This window comes from Zootermopsis nevadensis, unplaced genomic scaffold (assembly GCF_977971745.1).
Source record: "Zootermopsis nevadensis isolate Lab colony 2312 unplaced genomic scaffold, Znev_1.0 Znev_ptg000022l, whole genome shotgun sequence".
Classification (NCBI taxonomy): Eukaryota; Metazoa; Arthropoda; class Insecta; order Blattodea; family Termopsidae; genus Zootermopsis; species Zootermopsis nevadensis.
Genome location: NW_028259154.1, coordinates 3,035,015 through 3,060,481, shown reverse-complemented (window position 1 = coordinate 3,060,481; position 25,467 = coordinate 3,035,015). Strand labels below are relative to the sequence as shown.

Genomic DNA, 25,467 nt, shown 5'->3' with positions numbered 1-25,467 from the left:
TACACAGCGCAACAAGCCAGAAGACAGAAATCTTCATACTCATCGCCCTGATGATGGAGGCAGTATGACCTCTGAAACGTTGGTTAACATCGACCAGACTACACAGCGCAACAACCCAGAAGACAGAAATCTTCATACTCATCGCCCTGATGACGGAGGCAGTATGACCTCCGAAACGTTGGTTAACATCGACCAGACTACACAGTGCAACAACCCAGAAGACAGAACTCTTCATACTCATCGCCCTGATGATGGAGGCAGTATGACCTCTGAAACGTTGGTAAACATTGACCATACTACACAGCGCAACAACCCAGAAGACAGAAATCTTCATACTCTGATGACGGAGGCAGTATGACCTCTGAAACGTTGGTTAACATCGACCAGACTACACAGCGCAACAACCCAGAAGACAGAAATCTTCATACTCATCGTCCTGATGATGGAGGCAGTATGACCTCCGAAACGTTGGTAAACATCGACCAGACTACACAGCACAACAACCCAGAAGACAGAAATTTTCGTACTCATCACCCTGATGACGGAGGCAGTATGACCTCTGAAACGTTGGTTAACATCGACCAGACTACACAGCGCAACAACCCAGAAGACAGAAATTTTCGTACTCATCACCCTGATGACGGAGGCAGTATGACCTCTGAAACGTTGGTAAACATCGACCAGACTACACAGCACAACAACCCAGAAGACAGAAATTTTCGTACTCATCACCCTGATGACGGAGGCAGTATGACCTCTGAAACGTTGGTTAACATCGACCAGACTACACAGCGCAACAACCCAGAAGACAGAAATCTTCATACTCATCGCCCTGATGATGGAGGCAGTATGACCTCTGAAACGTTGGTAAACATCGACCAGACTACACAGCGCAACAACCCAGAAGACAGAAACCTTCATACTCATCGCCCTGATGATGGAGGCAGTATGACCTCTGAAACGTTGGTTAACATCGACCAGACTACACAGTGCAACAAAACAGAAGACAGAAATCTTCATACTCATCGCCCTGATGATGGAGGCAGTATGACCTCTGAAACGTTGGTTAACATCGACCAGACTACACAGTGCAACAAAACAGAAGACAGAAATCTTCATACTCATCGCCCTGATGATGGAGGCAGTATGACCTCTGAAACGTTGGTTAACATCGACCAGACTACACAGTGCAACAAAACAGAAGACAGAAATGTTCATACTCATCGCCCTGATGATGGAGGCAGTATGACCTCTGAAACGTTGGTTAACATCGACCAGACTACACAGTGCAACAAAACAGAAGACAGAAATGTTCATACTCACCGCTGTGAGAACCTCAAGTCTTACACTTTTACAGTTATATTTAACTTATAATGTAATTGTACGGCTTTGTACAGATCTAACAAAAGACATTATAACAAAACGTCACATAGACTTAAAATCAGAAAATTTCGATTTCGTATAGAACAGTACCGGTTGTCATTTAAGAATTTAAATTTTAATGCTCAGATTAGTTTGCCCGATCTGACGCCACAATGTTTCTACCATTCCCAGCTACAAGTCGATGTCTGACAAACAATGTATCGAAAGGAATCCCATGTTGCGAGGAATGGTTGATTCTCACTTGTTGGGGGATCAGGATTTTGAGTCATACATAAATGTTTCATGTCACGTGATGGGAACACAGATCTCAGCTCTCTACTGCAGTTACATTATACGACGCACTATACAGCATCAGCAGCACAGTGACCAATGTCTCCCTCTCTCTTTGTGAACACACACTGGTGCTCCCAGTCCAGCATGGATTATTTAGAGAGCTCGTAATGGTCTCCTACAAAATCTTCTGCAGCTCTGTTCTTTGTCTCTGTCTCTCTTACTGGTCTATGTTCATCTTCATCTCGTTGTCCTCGTCCCTAAGGGTGGCACATCTGTGAATCCTCAGCTTCCGTGTAGTAGCCTCAAGCCAACGAACGAACGAATTGAAGTAAGAAAGAAAGTTTTTCTATAGTTGAATTGTGAGTGAAGCTCGTCGATATACTTAGTGGACACACGTTGGATGAAAGTATTGACGACCTCCGAGTACAAGAGGGTAGTGGAGGCTGCTGACCACTCCAGCTGAGGGGGCGCGGGGGGGAGGGGTGTGGGAGAAAATTCAGGGCAGAAAACTTGGGGTGTTAGGGTTAAGAGAGAAAGAGACGAAGAGAGATTTTGAGAAGAGAGAAAGTGAGGATACAGGAGGCAGAGATGCTTGAAGGAACATTTCGCGTTTCCTCGCCTGCTCTTCTCCGTCTCAGCCCCGCTGTGTGTGTGTGTGTGTGTGTGTGTGTGTGTGTGTATCGGATGGGCTGCGCACTTCATCTCCCTGCACGATGTTCCCGGGAGCAACGCGGCCAAATGGAAAGGCCCGGCATGGTCCAGAGGCTGTTATCGACGAGATGCGGAAGGGACGTGCCCGAGGGGGGTGGGGGGACGGGAGAGTTAGACTGACCACTCTGTCTTCCCTCTGGACCCCCTGCTGCTGGAGGAGGAAATAGAAAGATAGAATCTGCCATCTTGAAAGTACTATTTCTTAGTATAGTCTGCTCTTCTAGTAATGGTTGCCTGTTAAATGCTTTCGGTGAGTAGCTGTGCATATTACAGCTACTCGGCAAATTATAATAGTATTACGCTAATTGAGCTTTTGTTGAGCCGGTTCTGCACAAATGCTTTCTTTGTCCATAATCATAGTTTTATTTATTTTAGGATTCTGTTTATACTTAACATGTAGGTTTCAGGTAGTTTGTTTAATGAGAAATCTGAAATACTTGGAATGACTACTGAATCCGAAATGATTGCATTACAGAAATTTACAAATGGCAGAAACTTCTTCATGGAAACTGTAGAGTATGGTAGACTTATTCACCATCTATAAACAAATTTGTAATTGTAAATAAAAGACATCAAAATACCTGGAGTTTCCTGAGTAACGTTCATGTGCGTCGTAGGTTCAGTTTCGATTACCTTTGTCAGTGTCCGCCCAAATGTTGCCGAATGGCACAACTTAATGCAAACACTCGGATGTCACTAGACGCTTCAAATGCATCATAAATTATGTTCGTCTGCCGGAATATGAACAACCAGATATTCATTGAACATTATCTACCGAGGGGCAGTTAAAACGGATGGCTTGTAGACACGCACTCATTTGTTATTTAGTCCAGACAGCGATTTCTTCTTGGATCAACACACAATCGGCTACATTAAGCGCGTTTGAGAACAGGGGACCTTAGACGGAGATCATATTAAGAGGTCGGAGATACAATTAAGGATACTTAAATCGTCAGGGCACGTAGAATGCATGCGATAGTCATGAAATGCATAAAAAATGTATTCGGAAGACCTGAAGTGATGATTCGACTTGGGAGACCAAGCGTAAATGAAAGTACAATATTAAAATGAATCTTCTATAAATAAAATATAAATGTGTGGAATAGATACATCCGGCTGACAGTGGGGGGGGGGGGGGGGCAGTGGCGGACTTTTGTGAACACGGCCTGTTTTATCCACCTCTCATGCTGATAACCATTGTCCTAGCATTGATCTTAATGTTATCCCTCCGGAAAAGGTTACTTTGTCTATGTTTTCTGGCATTTATATTTTTCGGACGCTAAGTAAAACGTATTTATATTCTCATATTCCGTACTCCTACGTTCTGAGAACGTAACATCTGTTTCGTTTACCAATTAAATCTAATTTAATTGTGGTTCATTTAACGTTGCAGTCAGTAGCTCAGATTAATTATATGGAACTGCAGGATAAATAATATACTGGAACGTATGTGAAAGGAGACGTAGCTCTCACACACGAACAGTTTGGGATAACGTGAGAAACCTAGGTTTATACGGGAGGATAATCTTAGAGAAGGAGAATTTGAGGGTTAATTGGATTCAGATGGCGGACTCTTGCATCGCAGAGTGACAGTTCAACAAGCGCATTATATTGTGAATAGAACAGATTGCAGGCCTGTTAATTCTTGTGTCCTTATCCGGTTAAAAGGTTCTTGTGACTTAAAAAATAAGATTAAATATTTTCACAAACAGATTCATTTTTAGAAGTCGAAATGCTGTTCAGGTGATGAGCGCTGAAATTCATTACCATTTTCACATTCGTTCAGTTCAGCAAGAAAATTAATTACAAGTCGTATAAGAGAATCCATGCACTTGCATTCAATCAAACACGAAACTAAAATACCACAGAATGTGTTAAGTCCCTGCCCCTGCAAACTATGTAATTTGTTGTTCTTGTGGCTGGTCGTAAGTTTCGTGAACACAAGAGCATTGCAAGTGACAGCATAGGAATTGGCCGTCAGCTCGTGGTACAAACGCTTGGTCTGTGGTGATCTGCTTGGCTTTGAAGTTTCCGCCAAATTGTCCGTAGTAACCGCTTACACGTTGGGACATCTCGGTGCAATATTAAAATGGATGTTAAAGAAACAGGGCGTGGATTGTGGACTGGATTCGAACGACTCAGAATAGTGACTAGTGGCGGCATCTTATAAATGGCTAATAATTATTTGTAATGAACTTTCGTGTGTCATAAATATATTTATTTTTACAGTCCATACACAAACGTTTGAAGTTTATTGGTGTTGTAAAAATTATATAATATTAAAACATTTTGTTGTGTAAAATATTATATTAGCGTTCTTAATCGTAAATACGATTTTACATTATATTTTTTTAGCGCTTTTATTAAAACGACATGTTTCGACGGGTAATACTGTCGTCTTCAGGTTTTTATCAATTTTAAAATATTTTAAAAACTATTAGATATTTGATGCAATATATTATAATGATCCGTAGTTCTGTTTGTAGCTTTCCATTTTCATGGTAAGTTGCTTATTGTAGTCAGACGTTATATTTATCAAGAGATGTTGTGTAGAGTAACGTGCGTCTGACAGCACGTTTGTGTATAGACTGTACAAAATAAATATATTTAATCAAACACAAACATGACGCATATAAGATACAAATTTCGTGTGTCAGTTAATAGATCAAGGCGTCGTGTTATGGTTGGAAGTAAAGATATTTATCAGATAGCTGGAAAAATTGATAGGCGTTTCGTGTAGTAATTTATTTATTTCAGTACGGTTTTTATAAAGGGAACTCTGCTAATAACGGTCATTTGGCTAGTCAAGGGTGCATCTACAGTTTCTGCAGATAAGAACACCCTTAACATCAGGAAGATATACAACATAATTAATTAGCGCTTAATGTCCGATGCCCTGAGATCGACTGTGCGTGGCAGTAACACGATTGTCTGTGATAAACCGTGTGGTTCTTTGTGTAACTAGACATTATTACCGCGCCGTCTGACTTACATCCGGTCGATTCTCGCGACCACAGTCAAATTTCAAAAACTTCTTCCGGTATAAACCCCAAAATTTAGGTAGAAATTATTTTCTAAGATTTTTCCCTATTGAAATCCTTCGCCGTGATTATCATCACCCATCGTAATCTTGCTAGTTGTTGCATCGCAGTTAAATAACCCAGGCACGAGACTTTGAACAATCTCCGTGTCGCATAACAACACGTTCATGACGAGTGGTCAGTTACGACATAGAAATGCTTAAAATTATTTATTTTCTGTACGATGCTGGTATTAATGAGGCATTTTCTGTTCGCTCGAGTTCATCGATAAATTACAATTTTTATGAATAATTGAGTGCATATATATACTAAATGCTGAATTTTGTGGAGGAAAACAAGAAGGGACATTTGGGCGGGCCAATGACTGGCACGGGACGCGCTCCATTATTTGTATGCCGCCAGCAGATCGAATGTCAGCTTTCGGTAGCAAACGTTCAATTTTTAACCACGTTTCAATTACCTGTACGTTGAGAACAGCAATCCGCTTTGTTGGAAGACAAACAGACAGGTCAGGTTGGAGGGGGGTTAAAAACCAACCGTCCGCCAATCACAGGGACAACTGTGTAGCCCCTAACAGTCTGTGTCACTGGAAAATACCTCCCCCTCTTTTATCTATCTTCCCCTTGGTAAAAAAAAAAAACACAATTTACTCTCTAAACGAAAAATACCATATCGGTTTTTCTCCCCTGTTTTGTAAAAATCTCACTCTCTTACTGTTTTGGGGTTTAGTTCCGAGCGGAGGGCGTAGGAATGCTTAGTGTTACAGGTATTTTAACGCCAAATATCGGCTTGTCACTTCATTTTGGATCTACAAGCATCGCGCCTTCATAAAAATTCCTCCAGCACTTTGTTAGAAAGTTTGGCCCTGTTGAGATCAAAGTTAGTTCTGAGCGTGCAAATGTTTGAGATAAATATCAAAAGTCGAGATCCGGGCACAGTGACGTATCTATTGGACAACGTGAACATATTTTATGCTGACATTTTCCCTCAAAGTTGTTCTACAGGATGATGAGATGGGTCGCACATTTAGTACGGAAGGATAATTAGAAAAAAATATCTCAAAGGACATCTGGCCTTGAGCGACTTCTAATTGCCTATCAGTCTGGTGTCCTGTATAAGCTCCTTTGAAGGGGGCGGAGGAGAGAACTAAGCAGACTTATTTGGTCTTAGTTTCTGTTAAAAGACATGGAGAGACGAGTGGTCTGGATTCATTTGGTTACGAATATAAACTGCTGATGTTAATATGTGAACACGTACTTTAGATTCCTTAGGCCTGCAAGATAGGTAATATCCTGACAATCTGAACGACTATTACCTTCTCAAGAAGAACTTTGCTCCAAGAAATTAATTTCCTAATTATCCTATCAGACATAAGTCAGTCAGTGTTTGCAGTGAGTAGCAGGCCGGGGTTCGGTTCTCTTGCAAGATGCAATGAGAATGATATAAAAACACTTATAGACTTCCTTAAAATATATGGGCCAAAATAATTTATCTGATATTTTCTTTTTTTATATTTTTTGTTGAATTTATAATTTCGGTCGGGAGCCGCCTCCAAATTTTGGGTCCGGAGTTTAAAAAAAGTGTCCTACATTAAGACGAAACAAAAAATTCTGGATAATAAAATATCCGAATTTTTCAAAATGCCTCCACGAATAGACCTGCCTATTCCAAATAAACTTGTGGACCATTAATTACAAGCTTAAAAAATGTTTTTACCCCGAAGTTGTTATTATATTTTCCGGTGTAAAAATGTGTTAAGAAAACTATGATTTAACAGAACGAAACACCTTACACCTGCACCATTATAAAATTTGCTGCGCTCCTCAGTTAAGTTTATAGGATGTTATATCAAAATGTTATTCTCTATATAATTCAAATCAGGTAGGTTTTCTACATTTTTTTTTTTTCGGGAGTTACAGAACGTCATTAAAATGGAAGCTAAACCAACCCTCTTATTAATATATCGCCTTGTTACCAGGTTTTAAAAATTACTATCCTGTCATCGCAAGATAAGTAGACCCATTCTGGTTTATTTTCTAGCCTCTGAAACACATCTAAAGATACTCTTCACTTGAGTATAATACCTTATATTAACTCCGTGGTGAATGTATATAGTCTTAATTCAATAATTTGGAAAACTTTTACGCGGATTTACATAAAGTGAGTAAGATTAATACATAATGGGGTTGTTATGTCTGTGTGTCTACCAGCAAAACGCCTTAGATATTTTCTCTGACAGGTAGATCGTGTGTCCTGCGCCTTACCACATTTTACTTCCGGCAGAAAGATTTTTGGTAAAGAACGAGACAAAACTTCTAGCCTATTTGTCGTTGTATCAACTTTTTTACGTTCTTGAAATTATGTCATTTCGAATCATTAGAAGACCTTCAAAGTAGTATTAGGACAGAACTTAAATATTTCCGGTAATACTTCTGGTCGTACCAGAGATGTTGATACGCGTTTATAATGCCAAGAGGCGGACGTTTTCAAACATGACCTGATCCATCAAATATTAAGGACAATTTAGGGTTTTTTTTTATTTATGGAATCAGACTGGTTATTCAATTGTCAGGCCGCGTATGTTAGGTCTGCAAATTGATTGAGGCAGGGAGGAGGGGTGGAAATTTCCTTATGCGCGAGCGAACCTATTTCAGTGTTGTTATATTGTGAATCATTAATGCATCCAGCCGTACTCTGCTTACTGAGTTCGTGTTGCAGTAATGGTTACTACTGTTGATGTTTCTTGTGGTAATCGATAATCTATAAGAATGTTTGCGGCTGGCGGCGAAATCGGCCCTCAAGACGCGGCATGCAGATGCCATCCCCCCCCCCCCTCCCCACCGCGCACAGCTTCACTTAATCTCTCTCTCTGTCTTGCCAAAGGGTCGCGCGATGTGATGCTACGTAGCCTAGCGGAAAATGAACCTTCCTTACTTCATTCTAGAAGCTGGTTACATGGTTTAAAGGTCAATTTTATTCATGCCTTTGGGATGTAGCCTAGCGACGGGGGGGGGGAAGGGATGTGAAGATGTTGAAACCGCAAAGTTCTTTAGTCTTGAAGGTATAAATCGGTAAGGTGATGTGCCAAGCACTTCGTGACGGACTGGTTAAGAAAAATCTTACGGTCAGTGTCGTGACAGACTATATATATATAAACCCTTAGCCTATCGACTTATAAGAAAATCTAATAAATCTACATCGAATTCATTTTTCAGAGGAAACAAATATTACAATTCAGACAAGAGACCTGTAAGTTAAAAAGTCTCTTTTATGTTTTCAGTAGACAGACCTGTAACTGTCTCCATGTACCAGAGATCTCGTCAAGAAGCTAATAATTTCTCAACTGACCAAAGTCTCCACCTTTTATGGAAATCGAGAGCACATCAGCCAGTTCATTCTCGTCCACACCCTCATATATTTCTTTAAGATTAATTTTCATGTCTTCCGTTTACATCTGGGTCTTTCAAGTTCTCTCTTTCCTTCAGATTATCCGACTATAATCTTTATAACATCGCGTATATCGCAGTCGTGCTGGCTATCTTGTTAACTGGCCGTCGTAAACCGTAGGCCTATTTGGGGGAGAGTTGGCCTGGAGTTCATGAAGCCCCTCATCGGCTAAGCAATGATCCTTCACTCAACACCTCTTAAGTTTAAATATTTTCACAACATAATTTCGAACACTCTCAGAGTGATAGCTCACCACTACAAAAAAAAAAGTGAAATTAACTTGTTCTCCGTCTGGTATTTGGTAAATTGTAAAAACCTTTCTTTCAAAATCTGGTAAATTTAACAGGTTAATAACAGAACTACACAAAGTAGTTTTCACAGACAAGTTAACGCAGTTTTAAAATGATTATGACGTTTAACAAATAAAAAACAAAAATAATAAATAGTGAAATTATTGAAAAGATTTGTGAGTGGATGTCTGAAAAACGATAACACAACAAGTAGCTTAGATGATGACCAAACATTGTTTTATGACGCATTAAAAGGATTAAGTGTGCCAACACAGAGAGAGGGAAAGAGTTTTGATGTAAAGTGACTTTAGAACTTCGTAGCCGAAACTCGACTAAATTATATTTAAGAATTAAGTTCGTACTGCAAAGGAAACACCACACATCACAATTAAAAATATCTGATTAATGCTGTTTAAGGAAATAATCGATGTTTACAATGGGAGTCATAATAAACATTAGCACAAAATATAAATTAACTGATTGTTAAAGAACCAGGTACAGAAGTGGGTCCTGCTTATAGTTGCCTATCGACTTTAAAAGGTTAATGAATTTTTTGAATGGAATTATAACAACAAACTTCGACCAATTCAATCACAATATTTGTACAGAATATCAGATTATAAATAACCTGTTTCATGGTGAAAGATTTTAGTGTCGATGGGGTGGTCCCCAGGTTTCGGGATTTGGCGGAGAGCTAACGGATCCTTGCGGTGACAAAATAAGGTTAAAATCATGTCAACGAAATGTTGCACGGAATAATTTGTGGGCTTTTGTGAGAGTTCCATAGGAAATGGAGTCTTTCTCAATGAGACGAGCGATTATCAGCTATTTAAATACTATTCTTGTTAAGTGAGAAAATCGAGTCCGTTAGCTCTGCGTGAACATTAGGTAAAATGAAACACAAAAATTATAACTCCGTTGTGGGTGGAAACTCGCGTAAAATCTGATAGAGGGTAATTAGCAAACTGATTAAATACGTTTACTAATTATGGGGAAAACGAATTTCAACTTTTACCGAATGGATCGGACCTAGAAAAATAGGTGGTATCTAGAAATTGTAACAAATGGTTTATTTTGTAATCTAAAATGCCTGTTCAGTGCCTCCAGTCCAGTGAGCCTTCATCAGTTCTTTGAACTCAGTTCTATAAAACGTCCTGAATGGAGTTACAATACAGAAAAAGTTTTCTTTCATATGCTTTACAATTCATTATCAATCTTAATTGCATACACACACAAACAAACCTAGAGTTTCAGTTTTGTAAATAACATTTAGACTTTATGTATAAATAAAATATTAGCTGCAGTCCCTTAAAATTTTCCGTTGCAGTGGGTTCATTAATATCTTTTAACATTACGGCATTTCATTCTGTAATCTCACTATTACGTGTGACAGATTAAAGATCCCATGACATGTTTTTGCTTTGTAACTCCAATATCGTCTTTACGACTGTTCTGTCCGTCATTAAACAATCCGATCAGTTTAATTTTTTCGCTGTAAAAATTATATATTAATGAAGGTGTCTAGTAGTTATTTTAGACTATAAAATGACTATTACTCATATGAAGATAAGTTGATTTTTTTACAAAATGCAGAATATAAACTATTATATGATGAAATTAATTGCTAAATATATATGTAAATGTCTTTAAAATTGTTATTAAATTTTCCTGTAGCTGGGCTCGGTTGTGGAGTACAATTGTATACATTTCTAAGTAAATATTCCTTCCTTACCATCCTGGCATCCACGTGCAGACTGAGAAAAGCCACTTCACAGCGGACCGTATCTTGACAGATATTCGAAGAACCTAACCTATTATTATTTAGTGTTCTGTCTGACGAAAGGTCCATATGAACAGGATCCTTCCATCCTTTTCTCGGACTGGGACCTGTTCATATACGTTCTTGGCAGATGATCCAGAAGTGGTTTGCCATTGCCTTCTTCTGTGTGTGAATGGAGTAATTGTTGGGATGCCACGGAGGAAAACTCCGTGTTGCCTAGACCACGGCCTTGCCCAACACAAGTTATAAATTCGGGCACCGCCGGGAATCGAACCCGAAACCCCAGGATTACAAGGCCAGCTTTCTAACCGCTAGACCACCGTGGCTATATTAACCTAACCTAACCTAACACAATTCTAGAATTTTAATTCTACGAGAACCTACAGCGAAATGATTCGGGTTTTTTCAAATCATAAAGAATTTAACCCCGATTTTATTCAAAACCACCCTTCCCAGGATCTTTCATCCGTCACTTTAAGGAATGTTTTTCAACCACTTAAGCCGAAACTAACCCCAAAAAAATGCACGATTATTCAGTCCGTACCAAAAAGAAAACTTGACAATTACAAAGATGAAATTGTTAACGGTGTTTAAAGAGATAATCCCTGTTTACGCTGAGAATCACATGGAAAAGAATTTAAAATACAGACTTGCTTTTGTCAATTCAGGTGGGGCAGAAAGAGGGCGCTCATTCCTATGTCGCAGTGACGGTGTATTAGCAGCATCCAGTTTTGTGCGAGGCCATCAAAACGCGGTCTCTGCCTTCCTTACATCGTATTTATCCCTCTCGGCAATCTCTCGCCATCAATTTTTATATACCGATATCCCCATCTAACCTGCCTTTTTTTTTTTTCTCGAAATACCCTTTAGCGACGTTCTTCGTTTTTCGACCAATAGGAGCCTTGCTTTTTATTAGATCCATAAATTCATCATATCCATCGAGTTTGTGAACTGCAAGGTCCATCGTCATTGGTTGAGAGGATTCTACCCTCACCGGTAGGGAGGTGGAGTCGGTCGGATTGGCGCAATGCGGGCAGGTTTCTTCTCCCCGCCTAGATATTAATATTGAATTTTTCCGTCTCGACCTCTACTCGGGGTTGGACTCGACTGTGACGTCATGTGATGTGCTTCTATACTTGTGTTACGGCGTCTAGCGTCGCTGTGCGCCAGCGCGGACAGAGACTTCTGGCGGACAAAGGACACACCAGCAGGGTGCTGAGTGTGGATTTCCAGAGGTCACTCGATATATTATTTACAGAAAGAAGAAGCCACGACTGATAAAAGGGATAGTAAGATAAAGGTACAGCGGAAGAAACCTTTGGACATCGCTGTTTCCTCTCTCTTCTGAGTGTCTCTTCATAAAAAGTCTTTCAATGCCCTCTGCAGCGGACAAGAACCTGTCTGTCTGTCTGTCTGTCTGTCTTCGATACATGAATCCGCCGTATTCCTCTGCAGATTCGATTTTGAAAGCTTACAATCCGCTCCCCCAGGCATGTGAGCACGCAGCCCGTGTGTGGCGAGGAATCGATTGTCTTGGCTAACGGGAGGGCGTCCAGAGACCCGCGTCCCCTCGCGTCGTCCCGTTCTCAGTGTCCCAGCTACTCAGTTATGACACAAATAAACTTTGGTATGTATCGAAAGATTAAAATGATTTTTCATCGTTTGATAATTTTCACGTGTTTTTGTCTCGTCTGTTTAATATAGGCAACTCCTACTGTAAAAATGTTGTTTCGTTGGAGACATTGATCAAATATATCTGATGATTTAGTCCGATGATTCAACGTAGTTGATATCAAACACCATTAATGGAGTCAATCGTGAATTACATCCATCGACTTCTCAGCTTCCAAGCTTAGGCCATGTAAATTTATCCTTCTAACTATATTCTTGGTCATCCAAATTGCTGCTTTACAAGAGATTCTTGTTTCCCTATTGTAATTTCACGTCAGCTTCACCGTGAAGGCCTCGATTTCACTATCCCAGTAAATTTCTGTCACCCTCATCTTATCACGGAATTCCACATTAAGAGTTCTAATACATCATCATCCCTCGTACATACAAATATTTCAAGCTTTTTAACAGTTTCAATTTTATGTAGCCTGTATAAGTAACCCCACGGAACAGACTTTGTTCAGAAGCTAGTATTCACTCAGCTAGTCAAGAAATTTTGCTCGTTTTAAATAACCCAAAGATTCAAAACCGTGTTCACAAGAGCCCGCCACTATCCTCCGATCTGATCCAGTTTAACTCAGTACACACTGCCACAATCTATTTTCTTAAGATCCACATTAATGTTATCCTCCCATCTGCGCTAGGTTCTTCAGATTTTCCGATTAAAATGTCCCACATTTTAATATTTTTTACACGTGCTACATGTCTCACCCATCCCATGCTTCTTTGCCTGATAATTTAATGGAATTCTGAGGAAAAGTACAAAATTATGACTAATTAGAAATTATTTTCCCTTACACAATAAATTACGCGGACGTTAACAGCTCTAATTGTTAAATGTAATACGCAAAGGGTTGGCTCCAATTAAGAAGCTCTTCATTGCGTTTATCTCTTGTCTATTGTAACTCTCTTCCTCTCTCTTTTTCGATATTCGCCTTCTACTCAGCGCTCTGCTCTTTAAACACCTAAAAGTTTATGTTCTCCCCTAAAGGCCCACGAAGTTCTACAGCCACACAATATTTTCAGTAAACGCAGAATAAATCCGAGCATGAGCTACGTCACACCAAGAGCTAAGGAGAGAATGTAAATGGTAGGGCCTGCGGACAAGACAGCGAGCAGTCTATCTGCTCAAATTTTGTTTAATTGTAAACATTTCGAACAAAATTGTTAGCGTTTTACGCACTGAATTTTAAATTGCACTAAATTTTGTGATACGCCGTGCAGACGTATGGGGGGGGGGGGGGAGTGAAGTTATAACACATCGGACCTTTAGTCTCGGCACCAGATACTGTCAAATGGTTACCCTGACACTCCTACCGCTTTGCATCTGAGGATAGAACTCCAGAGCCGACCTGGACCCGGTACTACTCTGCGTGGAATCAAACCATGTGTTGATGTATCCCATTGTTTGGGTGTCATATTGTTTTTGTTGTGTCCTTTTGTTTATTGTTTTGTTCTGTCTCTGTGTTGATGTATCTCATTGTTTATTGTGTCTTATTGTTTTTGTTGTGTCCTTTTGTTTATTGTTTTGTTCTGTCTCATTGTGTTGATGTATCTCATTGTTCTGTTCTGTCTCATTGTTTTGTATGTTATTGTAGGACACTGCCACCGGGTATAAACCCATTTGCAGTCAATAATAAATAATAATAATAATAATAATAAAAACCCAGGTCATCCAAGTCGCAGCCTAGTCAAATGAAATCCATAAGTTAACAATAGCACAGTTTCTTATAAACATGGGAATAAGACATCGGATTCCATGAAGTCGGGAGAATTTCTTGAGTAGCTGAGCAACTGTCAGCTTCTCAGTACAGCAGCACGGATAGTTCCAGCTGCTGTGGGTTTTTAATCCATGACAGCAGCTCGTGGCGTCGGAATGTGCCTGCAATTCTACACAAACTCAGGTCGTCCCTTGGCCACTAGGTTAAAGGCTCGAACGCCAGCTTCGATTCTTCCAGCTGAATCAACGTCGAAATTGATACCGTGGCTACTTAGACATAAGCAAACAGTTATTGTCGACTGAACAGTCCCTCGCATTCAAGGTCTGTTTTACAGCATCTCGTGTTAATGATTCAGTTATTCCTTTGTGCAAAAGTTTCGTCTGCGAGACGTCATTTGGTGTCACTCAGCTACGAAAACCAAAGCAAAATAAAAACACGAATATTCCCGTCGTAATGAAAATGTTGCAGACTTTCGCTGTAAACAATTAGACTTTGACGTAGGGAAACTTACTGATATTCTAACACCAATATCACTCCTAATTTCATGTAAACTACTGTTCTCCCAATTCTTAGTTTGAAAATATCTTTTCACTGAATTCTGCTAACAATATTTTCATCCGGTACTTAAATAACTGTTCCAACTCGCACTGTATTCCTCATAAAACATGATCGTTGCATTTTATTAGATAAAATATTTAAATTATTTATAATAAGATACGATAACATATACAGGGTTCATATCGCATGAAACTAAAATCTGCTCTAAAAGTTCATCATGGACCGTTAACAACAGTTTAAATCGAAATCCGTTCCGTAGTTTTCAAACGAAGGACGAATGAATAAGTACTACGTGAAGTAGATCCATTCTCGAAAAGCTAATAGTCGCTTAGATAGACGTAATCGATAAAGTCTCCAGCTTTCGTTTAACACGAAATATCTTTGCTACATTAACACGTTCAGGCTTTTGTGAATACAGTACTGAACATTTGGGTTGTACTAAAGGTCGAGGTTTTCTTCAGTAGCTGTCAAGAACTCGCTGGAGTTAATTATGAATCGTTCTTTCACTTAATATTGATAATCTGAACTACTGACAACGTAGTTAAGTACATAATAAATACTCGAACAAAGGTGTAGTACATCCAAGAACAGAATTTTCGTCACGACTATCAGACCCGAAGTCTTATCTGAAACAGGCCCCCTCTGCCCTCTGTTAATGCCAAGTTCGGCAAGAAAGGTCACGTGTGTTGTAGTGCATTGTAACGGGACTTAATTTTCGTGTCTTGATAAGAGCAACCTGATCATTTACGTAACCGGTCACTTTGCATTACGGAATTCAGGCATGACTAGAGAAGAAATTACGTAGGTCGTTTCGAACACTGCCTCGATGTTCATTTGTTTTAAAAGTAAAGAAACACAACGGAACAGGAAATCAATATCACGACTTTCCCTCTGAAGTGTCCACTAGAATAAACAGGAAAGCGGGTAACGGGAGAGGCCACCCGAGTCTCAAGACAAAAGCAGAAATGAAGAATGTTTTGTGTCAATTGTACGAGAAACATTAACAGTTAAAAGTGTACACATAGCCTAAAAATTCTAACAACCTGTTATAGCTTATAAATTTTTGAATGATTTTAATGCCAAATTTGACGCTGAATTATATAAACAGCTTGAAATGAGGACGGGAAAGGAGTCGACGGGCTGGATATTCAGTATAAAATTTCATCAGAACTAGTCTAACTACCTTTGAAATCGCACCTCATAAAAATAATCTTTGTTAAATTGTCTCGAGTACCGTAAAATGAGAACGGAAAATAAAACGTACGTATCATTTCTCTCTGAAATTGCATTTTTCGAAATATTTTTCACTCAGATGTGTACGTAGAGTTTTAATCAGGCTGGAATTGAAAGCAGAAATTCATTAAGGTCTTCTTCCGAAGTGCCAGTTACGTCTGACCGATTTTGATAAAATTTGGAATAGGATATACAAATAATTTGTAAAATTTCCCGATTTTTTTTTTTAAAATATGTTCACTGGTCCTCGAATTGTTACATGCGGACAGACATACATGGCGAAGCAAATAGATGTGATTTATGGTTTCTTTTGTGGACAAGTTTCTTTACACATCATTTATCCACTGATCATCCTATCATTCTAACCTATGCAACCCTAAACTAAGCAAAATAAAACACAGACAAACTATTGATAAAATAAAATATTCTTTATAAGAAAGAAACTTATTTGGTATTTACGGTCTCGTCTTTCACTTTCTCGATTTGATCGCCCAAATAACACCAAGTCAACAGTGTAAATTATGAATTTTTTTGTCAGGCCAAAACAATTTTCCAGTCTTCATTTTACATTATCTACCGATAGTCCAAATATTCCCTTCAGCAACCTCTTAACGAAACGCTCTGAATCTGATTCCTTCCCGAGGGGTGAGACGTCAATTCTCACACTCCTCACCCCCGTGGCAACTCAGCGACCAGAACGTCTGTTTCGTGTTTTGATGTGCTGGGTTCAAATCTCCGCTCATATACCGGTTATCCGTAACAAAATTTATCATGGTACCTTTTTCGGGATATCCAGCAAAATCCTGGGATAATATTCAAAATTAAGTTAAAATCTCTCTGCGTGGTTTCGTGTAGTCTGAGCTACCATCAGCTTCGTTACGAAAAGAAACAAGTAAATAAATAGACCTAACATATGTGTTTGAAGCAGCGTTGTTAATAACTTAAGACTCCATGATGCACTCTTTAAATAAGAGATGAATCATTATCAAATTCTTGTGTTAGTTCGGGCTTTAGTAGATAATTCAGAATAACGTCGTAATATATTAATAGTTAAGCGCTGTGATAAGCTGCCTCTTAGTTGCGAGTCAGAATAGTCTACAACTGTTTAACGGTGCATCGACGCAAGTCGCAAGATTCAGGGCGACTGTGTACCGATGTGGGACTCAGTCAGTCCCAACTGATCCCTGAAACTGCATGAGACACGTAACCGCTGGACAAAAGTTTTCCACGCAGGCCTCGACGTTACTTGGAGAAGGAATTCACTTTAATCTTGTCGGCTTTCAAAAACACGCCATCATCCTGTCTTCCTCTCTACTCCATTTCTATCTTCCTGCAGGAAACATAACAAAGATAGTTCTAGTCAGCGAGAAAGAGTGAGAGAATATGTTTCTCCCTTCTCCGTCTGTTTCTGCTTTCTTCCTTCTGAGGCTGTCTCTGCAATTTTCAATTTTCTTCTGACTCCCCTCCTTTTTTGTCCGTGGGGAGAATTAAAAACTCCTGACATGTTTCGCCGTCGTTTCTCAATACAAAAGAAAGGACAGCACGACCTAGTGGAATGTCAAAGACACGCACACACAAACATAACACAAAGAAAAATACTGCGAGACAACGGAAATAAACCATTAATACACTGGAATAACAGCGAAGAATCAGAATATTGGATGATGCCAGGTATAAATCGATAGCTGGATCGATAGCAAATACACTCGTCCTAAAGTTTTTCTTCTGACACAGAGAAATACGTCAGACGAGTAGACTCCATCCGTATACGGCCCGATTATGGACTTAACCTGACAAACATCTTAAATATTGACAATTCTTCGTCAATATTTTCACTTCCGGGCATAGAAAATCTTCTTGTGGCTTCAGTCTGTTACATATTTTTTTGTGCGGTTGGTATCTCTTTGTCTAGTTTACAAATGAAAACTTGTTTTAGTAAGCTCATACACGCTCTTTCACTGTTCTAACCACCGCCTTGTAGTTAGGCTAATTTATCTTTCTTCAAATACATTCTTCCTATTGTATCATTTAAAAAAAATAGCAATTCTTGTACATCCCTTGACGGATCATAAAACGTCCATTTCTGTGTATTTAAGCTCTGTGACATTCTTATTTGTTACTCACACTTCAATTTCATAAACTAACACTGAAACTGGCGTTCATTTGTGAAAATGTAATTGTTTTCTATCAGTTTCGATCAGATTGATAAGAATTACATCGATCCATGGATATGTCTGTGTGAAAACAACTTTACCAGAAGCGTTTACATGGTTAGGCATTATGGTCCTGAATAAAACCACGTGTCCTCGTTAGCACAAGAAATAAATAAGGAATTTGAAAGCGACGGAGAAAACGAATATCGAACCCTTGAGTAGATTCCCGGTTTTATGGGTTCAGGGGTGGGGGAGAGGACGACGAATGGTAATCGGGCTTTTCGGTGTCAGGAGGGCGCATCGCGCCGTGTACGTCAGTGGGGGGTTGAAGGGGGGGGATAATATCCGATCTATAAGGAAAATTGACGTTAAACGTTGATCTTGAATGATACTGCGAGAAACTGGCAATAATTTCTCACCTTTCACAGAACTGAGAGATTTATTATCGCCATTGGTCATTATTTTAAGACAAAATTTTATCAAACATTTTAGTATTATCTTCCCGTGAGCTCCTGTATCTTCCAAGTGCCACTAACTTTGTCGCTTGCCTCTCGGTTTCCATAAAATCAGCGGAATTTCTTGATTAACTGAGTAACTAGTGCATTACCTTCTCAAGGAGGATTCTGTTCCATAAAGTTTATACATTGTCCTTAGAAAATTGTCGCTAAATTTTAAACCGTCTGGGAGACATATAATTTCGTTATTAAAGAAACTTCGAGGCATGATTTTCGCTATTTTCTACATGGTATGAAAGGTTACCACCGCGAATTAATTATCTAGAGGCTGAGAGTTCGAAAAAAATCACAGTTTACTCACTGATTCTGCGACCCACTAACCTAAAGAAAACAAAGGCTCTTACTTTTCTAGGCTTCTCATTGCCCTTTAGAGTCAAAAACAGAAATAACCTGCCAGAATTGTTAAGCCATACATAGGCTAGGTTCTGTCTTCATCAAGTTAACACTTCGTTGTGTTTTGTAAATTACTCTACATATTTATTACTTCGAAAATTACAGAATTAAAATGGTGCAGATTCGAAGAAGTACTTTTTCTGACAAAAAAATTGTTCTTACTCTCATCTCCACCTTCAAACTGAATAAATCGTAGAAAATTTCATTCTAAAATTCGTAATATTATTTTTTTTTTAAATTTCTTGTGACATGAATTGTAGTAAGCTATTATATGTTTTAAAAAATATTTTTTTGTCTAAATAGCAATTGTAGGCGGCGACCATGGATTACATTAAGTCCCGGGTTGAAAACCAGGCGAACACAACGCCTGTTTTTTCACGTGACTTCGTCTCCTCTGAACATGATTTTAAACCTCCGCCGGTTAGGACCCCGGGCAAAGGTGCAGTTCCCCCCCCCCCCCGATGACTGTTATCATTATCCTGACCGTCATAGTATTATTAGGGTCGGAAATAAGAATTCTGCCTAGCAGGAGCTTTCATACAAAATTCTGGATTTCAATATTCATGATAGGCAAAGAGACACACACCTGGGCTCGTGATACCCCGAATGATAATTTGAAAGACACAGAACGCTACAAACGTTAAAGTAGCTTAAACGCTGTGTAGGAAGCCAGCACATGTAACTAGCCAAAACAAAGCTGACGATTCATGTTGAAAGTAACTCATTACGAGTACACAAAACCTGTTTGACAGAGCGTGGCACTGACCTGCTGAAAATTGAAAGATTATAAGAGTGATACTAATGGAGACAGCGTGTAGAAGGAATGGATGTTGATAAATATCGCAAGGCCACAGTGGTAGAGAGACCGAGTGAACGAAGATAAACAAGAGAAGAGATTGATTGATCGGGGACTGGTGATAAGTGCACATTTGTGTAGTTCATTACTTCAATCCGTTGGTACCAATATTTCAGCTTCAGTCCACGACTAAAATAAAATAATTATTCTGTATCCTGTCCAAAATGTGAAGATTGAATTATAAGTAAATTATAATATTTCCCAATATTTTTATATGATTTAAACTTAGTTTGTCGTCCAAATAAACATATAACGACATTAGTAGAGAACAGGTCTTGTGGAGATTATTAACAACTATGGCTTAAGAAGTAATTAGTGGCTGTGGAAATCGCTTAAAATAGGAGCTTTTAAATTCGTACTACTTGGATTTTCAAACCAATGAGGATGTTAAGGACTGGATATGTAATTCTCGCGGAGGACATTGTAAAGATATAAAAGAATTTTAAAGGAATACATGAAAGGAAGATATCACTCTGTAAGATCTAGTTAGGCATTGTGGTGATATTGAATGGATCTTAGAGAAACAGGGTAAGAGTAAGGTCCAGTGGCTGTCTCTTGTGAACACTACAGTGCACCAGATGAGCGAGGTAGTACCCACAATCTCCTGATAATGAATTTCGTCCTCTCAGCTAACAACAAGACGACATTTTGCAGCAAGCATGCTGTCTCTCGGTGAGCGACCGTGTGTGGCGGGCAGACAGCGGTCAGGCGTATTCGGTGTCATGATGGTTGCAGGCGCGCGTCAGATCTGAAGTTCGATCTTCGCGATTTCAGCTACAGAAAATTTAATACAGTTACCTTTCAATGAGTTCAAGTAATGAAAGATTTAAACGGAGACGATCTAATATAGAGAGCTCAAGTTACGCGCAAGGGATTCGAAAGTTTCTTAAGCGAAATTTAATGACGTCTGACGACAATGCAATGCGATCTATCGTTGATTTTAGAATAGAAGTTACAATTTTGGAATTTGTCCGTCGTCTGCGTGTTTATAATTTCAATTAAAACTCTTTTTGGAGGTCTGTAACACCGACATCTTCAAATGGGAAAATCCCTACTCCCACGCACAGTCCGTGGTCGACATACTTTTAGCCCTGATCCAGGTTGTACCACGCGGTCCAGGTTTTCGTCCTCCTATCGATTACCTGAAGAAAAAAGCAGAACTTGCTTCCGAAACACTCTGGCCTAACACTAAGTCATTTGTCGTTACCAGAAAGTTCCTAAGGCATTCAAAGTGACTTGCTTACTGGATCCTCCAGAAGTGAAAAGCTGGATTCTTTGCGGCCTTCAAGTAAATCTCAGTGAAATTTTACTCAGCGCCCTGATGAGAATTTCAGATACCAGATCGTCAATTAATCTGATGGAGCTCGTCCGGTGTTACAACAGAGCATCATCGTAGCCACGTGGGTCTCCGCCCTACAGGTTAAAAACCTCCGTTCTAAAATGTATTTTCTAAGTTACTTTCTGTCGAGTGCTGATACAAGGACTGAACCAGAAACCGGTACGTGAATTGGGTCCCAACCGAAAGAAGTGATTTTGATAATATCGACTTTAAAAACCTGTCTAACCTTAAATTTATAGCAGGTTTCGGAATTAGGTGGTGGGGTGGAGTTGGATTCCAACTCAGTACTTTATAGCCAGCACGCGTCAGACCATGGGCCCCTATTAAAATACCTCACACAAGTTTTCCTATAAATCTTAGTTTCGTGATGGGTCCTTATAAGGCGAAAACTTTCGTAAAATGATGTGATCTACGTGGAAGCCATATATAACGAACAAACCCTACGCCAGGGGGAGCATCACGGACATTAAATCTACCGATTCTTACAGAACCTAATTTTACTCATTGGGTTTTGAACGCTGAATTCACTGGTCACGATATAATTTCGTGACGTTGGTTTCACAGACTGTTCACCAACGAAGTATTACATTTCAGATTTTAATTTTTTTAATAAACTGGAAACAAGCATATAAATGTAAAGTTATATTCCGCTGCAGTAAAATATATAGGAATTATGATAGCTGAGACGTTTCTTACTGCATATATTTTAACCTACGCTTTTAAAGTTTGTTAATTTAAGACACAAACAAATTACTTTTATTCCTTTACACGTACCAACCTTCATTTGAAATTTACGAAAGAAATTAGCTTTAATATTAATCGCGTGCAGACATACAATTATAAAATCACTGACGAATACAGAAACGCATTAATTTGGCTTTGTACTTCGCTACATTTGAGACACAACATGTTACGAATGGGTCTAAGCAATGGGCCTATTCAGATTAAATTCAGCTGCAGTATAGTTATATATCGTTCCCTTTGTAATAATTAATTTTAACTGTAAACACCACGAAATAAAATAATATAATGAAATAAAACAGTTGAGGTATATGTGAATTGACAGGAGTCAGGCAGAGAAAGATTGCTGATTGCGAAACAGAAAGTCAGACAGTGATAAATAGGAGAGGCAGATATCAGGAGACAGACAGACATACAATGGGGGGGGGGGGAGGGACACAGCCCGCCTTTCACATGTAACAGGGTTGCCCTGTTCTGAATTTAGCGCCATAGCGTACATACATACGTGCATACATAGACGCGCTGTGAAGTGGCTTCGCTGACTCACTCCGTAATCTATCTGGCAATAAGAAAAATGTAGATTCATTACCTCAAGAGGCTTGATTAGTGACCGACCAGTAGTCTGTTGCCTTGATCCATCGTCGTCTAACTAACTTCTGCAGGAAACCAAAGGTTACAGCACGTAAATCTAATCAATCTGATCATGATAAAATGATTTGGAGTCGCAAACACTAAAGTCATTAGATTCGGTTTCGTTCCACGATGCAAGGCACACATGTGGCTGTTTAAAATGACGAGTATGCCACATTCGTCTATTTTAAGAAGTCTTAGCGTAGCAAAACTGTTCATTCTCCGCTTGGGGTTTTCCTAAAACATGTTACAGCAATGAAATTATTTATTTTTATGAGAATCTTACGTAAACAGGAGCCAGTGTTGTAAGGTTTAAATGGATTTAGATCTAAGACACCGTATACACCAAGTCTGCCTTCTATAAATAATAGTCTGGAACAGTCTAGAACAGCGCAGAAACCTTCATATCTTTCCATGTCATTACAGAAGCCGATTAAATCTGTTAACGGTACACCAAGAATTTCAGATAGAATTTAATTTTGTATTGATCAAATATAAACAACATTTTACATGAAACTCATGTTTTATTCTGTTGTCTCAGAAATTATGTGAGATTCGAGAGCCCTGAAGATGGAAACAATAAGTTCCTCTGCAACGTCGATTTCTCAAAAACAATTTCTCGCGCACAAATTTTGAGCACGACCCAAATGCAGAGTTAAATTGGAGCATAATTCCTGTTTGATACGTAAATACAGATTAGCAATGCAAAGTTAAAATATGTAAGGATACATAATTTATATTATTCAGCCACAATTTCTACTTTGCCTCACAGAAAAACGTGTCTCGAATAAAGTGTAAAGCAAGTCGGTCTATGGTTCTAATTTCTCCACATGCAGTCGTACGTGCTGGATATAAAACGTTCTTACAACATATCTACCATACGCACCAATCATAACGAGCAGTGTCATATCAATATCATAACCTGCCTGGTATTGGTCCAGCTTTCTTTACCCTATTTATAGTTCTTTCCCCCAACCCCATCACACACCAATCATAAGCCCCCCGTATCATATCATAACTGTTTGTTATTGGCTAACGTTTCTAAAGAACACGAATCTCTAATATTCCCTCATCCCCTAGCAAGTTCAATATCCACGTCTTCCCCGCGTCCCTTCCAACCCCTCGTGACTGTATGTAACCCCCCACTAAACGGATCAATACCTCGGGCTTTATACTTCTCGGGAAAGGGCTGTATCGACGGCCACACACCCCTACATAACAGCATCCTTCATACCCCCCCCCCCCCACGTTACAAAATATCATCTTTGGTTTAGTTCGCCATTCTGCCCGCTAGTGCCGCTCATATCGGTGTTTCCTATGACGTAGGACGTCCATATCATATTCTATAACGCTATTGGCTACTGCTAGAGTGGCGACGTTCATAACCGGCGCAGAGATCGTCTTAAAGAACCAAACACACGCGCAGTGCCACTGAAAACACGATTGCATGCAGGCCATAGTCCACACAGAAACACTTACTTACCTCTGTCACGGTCTGCGGTGTGGACCTCACGCTGAAGGCGATGAAATTGCGTCTGCAGTGTGGAGACTCCGGGTGCCGGCAGGCGAGCGTACTGACTGACTGGCTGAGACGCAGGGGTTGTCTGTCACTGGCGACAGGGAACATTAACATGCACACTGTAATCAATAGGGAGAAAGTGTATAACAGGAACATCTGACTCTCGTCCGCGCTCCTTGGACTGAACTACACAAGTTTCGGGCACAAGAGACCGCGTCAGACACGAGGGGAGGAGAAATTTGTAGTCGCATTGTATTTCGGGTACCGGAAACGTATTCTTGAACCGGAAAAGAAAAAAAAAATACTAACGAATCTGAATCAAGGTCAGACCCCTCCCTCCCTCCCTCTCTCTCTTAATTTGTGTCGAAGTGGTTTCGTCTGACTGTCTGCCCCGGTTGAATCTCTACCACGTCGACCGACAGACTGAAACGTTGTTACGTTTGTAGCGAGGAAGAAGACAGAAAATCCTGGCACACTCATCTGTCCCTGGACCAAACTTTGCCACAGCGTCATGGAATCTTTCACTACACAGAGAGCGATAGATAGTTTTGTTTTTGACGAAGAATGGTAGTAGGTATACTTTTCATTCGTGAACGGGTGTTGAACAGGTGACCTCGGCTCCAAAGACCTCCTCTCCTCTATTACGTGTTTGATTAAATCCCAGACACTTCGTTTATCAAAGCCTTAAATAATTCACAGTCACCATACAAATATTAAATTTATATAGACTTATTAAATGGACCAAACGATCAATAATCAATCAATTTAGAAGTTCATAATTGTTTATTCAACTGATGAAGACATTTTATGGAAACCGTGGATTCATCTCCGTGTTCGCTAAAGTCAGCCGATATCTACAGCGAGAAATTTTGACTGTCACTTAAAAGCAAACTCGTGTGTCGAAACACGGTGTTTTTTTTTTTCCGATCACCTGCTATGTTTTGGTAAAATCTGTCATTACTTTCATTAATCAATACGTGACAGACCTAATAGACCGTGTTATTCAATTCGTACATTGTAGAGCGAGAATACTTCCACGGGCTTCATAATTATTTGTGTGGGATATTTATAAAACCGACACAAATATGGTTGATGACGGTAGGATAGAAAACTGCAGTGTAAATTTCTACAAGTCTGGGCATCTATGTCGCTCGTCCTTGGTTCAAGCCTCTAGTGCAGCCATCTTTACTAAATACACAATCAATTACATGAT

At 39.5% G+C, this 25,467-nt stretch overlaps 1 long non-coding RNA gene across 2 annotated transcripts in view; it reads right to left on the bottom strand.

Moving 5' to 3' along the window:
- Window positions 1-24,738, bottom strand: part of LOC110841561 (uncharacterized) — a 203,909-nt gene extending 179,171 nt beyond the window's left edge. The window contains exon 1 of one of the 2 annotated variants that reach the window (XR_015536419.1): window positions 24,219-24,738. This is a non-coding gene — a long non-coding RNA (uncharacterized LOC110841561). The remainder of the gene's footprint in view (window positions 1-24,218) is intronic. The other variant, XR_002547226.2, reaches the window with a different exon arrangement.
- Window positions 24,739-25,467: the final 729 nt, after the last annotated feature.